This window comes from Tupaia chinensis, unplaced genomic scaffold (genome assembly GCF_000334495.1).
Source record: "Tupaia chinensis unplaced genomic scaffold, TupChi_1.0 Scaffold144247_1, whole genome shotgun sequence".
Taxonomy (NCBI): domain Eukaryota; kingdom Metazoa; phylum Chordata; class Mammalia; order Scandentia; family Tupaiidae; genus Tupaia; species Tupaia belangeri.
In genome coordinates, this window is record NW_006204105.1 from 60459 (window position 1) to 65400 (window position 4942).

A 4942-nucleotide genomic window follows, 5' to 3' on the forward strand; every position below is an offset into this window, starting at 1 on the left:
GAGTGCATACACCCTACAGCAAAAATCTCTAAAATAAAAATAATAAATTAAATAAAGAACAGATGAGAAGATGTTAAAGATGACACCCACAGTGGCAGACATCCATATTAATATACAAGGGAAAAAAAATCAATCTTCTTCGTGCCCTCACTGAAGAAGACTGATGGTTAACAGCAACCATAGCCAGCACCATAGACATTGCAACTGGTTCAGCTTACACAATTCACTGAAAAATTAAAGTTTAGCAAACTTTGTTGCATAGGTATCAAAACTGTTGAACCCAAATCAGCTAGAGGCAACAAAAGAACTTTCCATGGAAAGTTTAAATGAGTGTGATTGAGATCTTTAAGCACTTATGTGAAGGACTGTAATAGCAGATGACACATGGCTTTACCAGTATGACCCTGAACACAAAGCACAATCAAACCAATGACTACCAAGAGGAGGAAGTAGTCCTGTCAAAGCAAAAGGGAATTGTTCAAGAGCAAAGGTCATGGCTGCAGTTTATTTGAATGCTCAAGGTAATTTTCTTGTTGAGTTTCTGAAGGGCCAGAGAACAATAATGTCTGCTTATTAGAGTTCTGAGAAAAGTAGCCAAAACTTAACAGAAAAACACTTGGGAAAACTTGACTAGAGTCCTTCTTCACCATGCAATGCTCCTGCTCATTCCTCTCATCAAACAAGGGCAATTTTGAGAGAATTTTGATGGAAAATCTTAGGAATCGACCTTAGTATGCTGATTTAGTTCCTTCAGATTTCTTTTTGTTTTCTAATCTTAAAAAATCATTAAAGGGCACCCATTTTTCTTCAGTTAATGATGTAAAAAGACTGTAAGACACAGTTAAATTCCCAGGACTCCAAGTTCTTTAGGGATGGATTAAATGTCTGATGTCCTTGTTTGTAATGTGTCTTGAACTGGGTGGTGCTTTAGTTAAAAAAGAAAACTTATGTTTTAAATTTTTATCTTTAAATCTTATTTTTTTCATGAACTTTTTAAAGTATTCTTATATGGAAAGATTTATTTCAGGGCTCTCTATTGTACTACTTTGGTCTATATGTCTGCCCATATTTCAGGACTATACTGTCTTGATTAGTTGTAGTTTTATAACTACATTTCTGAAATGAGGAAGTATGAGTCTTCTGATTTTGTTCTTTTTAAAGACTGTTTTGGCTATTTGGGACCTTTTGCAATGCTGTATAAACTTTAGGATGTATTTTTCTTTTTCTGTTCAAAACACCCCTGGAATTTTGATAGGGGTTGCTTTGAATTTGTAGATCATTTTGGGTAACATGTCTTTTTCTTTTTTTTCTGTTAGCTTTGAGTTGAGCTTGCTCTTATTTTTCTAGTTCCCTAAGATATATATCCTTTTCCTTTTTAAATGTATACATTTAAAGCTATAAATTACCCTCTTAGCACCGCTTTTGCTGCAGCTAATAAATTTTGGTTTGTTGTATTTTTGTTTTTATTCTTCTCAAGATATTTTCTAATTTTCCTTGTGATTTCTTTTTTGATCATTGGTTAAGAGCGTCTTATTTAATTTTCACATATTTGAGGCAGCAAGAGCATTTAAGTGGTGGCTGGATTGACTATAGAGAATTTGAAATAGTAATAAAGTTGGTGGATATTAGTCTGCTTTTCATTATTGTCATGTGTCAGAAATTCTAAACAATAACAGTGATAAAATATTCTTTCTTAACCTCCAAAATCCTTTGTGGGTCTAATAATTTAGTTAATCACTATAATCTTCCTTCAGAGAATGGGATGAAGGGGTTTCACTTCTTTTGACCTGTTTATGTGGTCCGTGAGCAACAACAACAAAATGTTGACTGCCATTACTATGGGATCAGAAAATAGATGATTCTAGATCAGAACTGCTATTACATATAAACATTTATTGAAATATCTTGTGTGCTAATGCTTAGTCTAGGCTCTTCCTTTTTTTTCTCTCTTGTGTATGTCAGCTAGAAAGGTATTTTTAAAAGGTTAGACAAAAAGTAATACATATAATTACAGTAAACAAATAAAATATAGTAAAACACAAGGAGTTGTGTAACCACCATCACAATCAAGATATATAACTAGGGCCAGCAGGTGATGAGGAGGTTAAGATTCTGGATCCCACATGGCTGACGTTCAAGTCCTGAATGCAGCAACTTGAAAATCATGTCAGGTGCATGTATGGGAATGCTTCAAATCCCAAGTGAAGACTAGAGGAAAAGGAATTGCAGGGTATCAATTCTACTTCATCTGCTTTTCGTTTTCATAATTTTACATGCTAAGCAGCTAAAATAAGTAAGTAGTTAGAAATAAAAAGACTTTTGTGGGATCAGCAGTTGGCATAATGGCTGGAGTCTCATGCAGTTGACCACGGTTCAAGTCTCAGACCCTATGGCTCTTAAAATCATACCGGGCGCATGTGCGTGCGTGCATGCCCAAGATCCCGAGAGAATGGAGGAGAAGGGATGGCAGGTGGCCATTTCCCCTGAGGGGGTGATTGCTCACTTTCTGTTTCTCTGTCTCTCTCTCTTTCTGGCGAGAGCACACATCCTATAGCAAAAACCTATAAATAAATAAATAAATAAATAAATAAATAAGAGTTTTGCTATAACACTGTTACTCGATTCTTTTAATTTCTGAGAGCTATTCCAAAATCACATAGTATTTGCTTAATACTGTTACTCAATTCTTTTTATTTCTGAGAGCTATTCCAAAATCACATAGTATTGTATAATCAGTAATGTTAAAGTATATCTGTTAGTATCCAAAATTTTGTTGAAAGCAAATAATTAGAAACCACCTGAGTTGCAAATTAATTTGTTACTTATTCATTAAGTCATTCAATTTCTCATTTACTGGGAAGTATCCTCAAAAGGATTTACCAAGACTTGTCAAATTACTATTAATTATGCTTGTTACACTTCTACTTACAGTTACTTTCTTTATTCAATAGACTCAGAAAGGGTGCCCAAAATCAAATTATTGCTTATTTTAATATACATTTTTTGAAATAAAAATTTTAAAAAGAAAATGCTTTTATTGTTATGAATTTTTTTAAAATTGCCAGCGGGCAAGTATGCATGGCAAAAAGAGACAGATGAAGAGATAGGGAGAGGGAGAAAGCACCCACCAGTGGGGCATGGTCATGCTATAATCCCTTCTCCATTTCTCCAACCTGCAGGGATTTAGGGCATGCACATGCATCTAGCCTGTTTTTCAAGCCAATGGGGCCAAATTTTGAACTGTGATTAGTCATATGGGATCCAGCTTCCTTAATCACTAGGCTACGGGACTGACTGTATTATAAGCTTCATTCAGTTCATGGTAAATATTCACTACATGATCTACTATATTGAATACAAAGCCAGTACTCATCATCAAATCCTTCAACCAAATTAGAAAAAAAAGTGTGACTTCATGTTTTTATTTAAATAGCTATATTATTAAGAATCCCTATGAAAGTCATCCAGCTGCTGAGTTTTTATTCTAAAATTGGTAAATAAATAGATAAATATACAAGGATAGAGACTTCCCAAGAATGAAATAAAGTTTTGATGCCTTTGCTGTTTCTTTGTGATGCTCTCCTTGTTTTTCCTCACAGGATCATCCCACAGGAAAGATGTGGTCTAGGTCAGGAAATAGAAGAGGTAAGATTACGTTCAAGAAAAATCGTTGTCACTGATGGTGCATCTATAATGTATCTGAATTTATAACACTTTACATGAGTCACTTTACATGAGTCAAAGTGACACCATTTCTAAAGTGAATTTTTCCCTGAACAGAAATATTGAGAATAACAGTCATATGAGGCGCCTTAAAAACAAGCTTTGCCTCAGTCAATATTGTAATTTGTCCCTGAGTGAATGAGCTCATTTAGATTTAGGGTGGGTGAAAGGTGTGCCACTCCTTGTAAAGTAGAAAAAAAGGCAAATATAAAAGCGGGGGTGAAAAAGGAGAAACAACAGTTCTTCAGCATGAAAAAATTCACCTAGCACAGTGAAAGTCATCCCACGAACAAGGTAAGTTTTGGCCTTAAAAGGCAAGAGTTTATATGGTACAGAACCAGCTAGCAGCAAATAGATCTGTTAACTATACTACTAACCTACTAATTGCAGCAAATTGATAGAATAAGGCCTGAAATACTGGAAAAGATCTGTTCCAAATAGTACCCCAAAATGCCACCATTAACCAAATGGTTTCCATGCTCAACACATATATAATCAGTGATTTCCTATGTAATCATTGAAATCAACTAATGAAGAAACTAAAGGACAAATGAGAAAATGGTAGATGAATTTTTGATTAGTAGTTTCAGATGAACATACTAGACTTCTTCACAAATATTTTAAAGGGATCATTTCTAACTCTCATAAAGGACAAATGACAAAGAATGCAGAGCAACATTTAGAAAACAATGATAGAAATACCATAAAGAGCTGGAAGAAAACCCTCCCAAATTAGTGCAGTGATTATATCTACAATCGGTCATGCTCCTTAAACCAACAAGAACATAACTCCTTCACTCACTCCATGTATCCACAGGTCCCACCAAATTGATCGACTGCCTGATGGGTCTGCCATCGTGACTCTCTTCCCTCAGTTGCCTACCTGGGACTCAAGGTGTGCACCATCATGACTGGCTGTTAGGTTAGATCAGGAATCAAACCTGGGTCTCCCATGGGGTCCCAGCCTGTGAGGAATAGCATCTTAGCAATGCTCACCATTACGGATCAGCCGTAAGTTAATTTTTTTTTCTTTTATTTATTTATTTTTTTTGAGAGGTTTTTGCTATAGGGCGCGTGCACTCACCCGACAGACGGAGAGAGACAGAGAGATAGAAAGCAAGAAATCACCCCCCAGAGGGGATGGCCACGCCGCAATCCCTTCTCCTCCATTCTCCTCTTGGGATCTTGGGCATGCACGCACATGCGCCTGACGTGAATT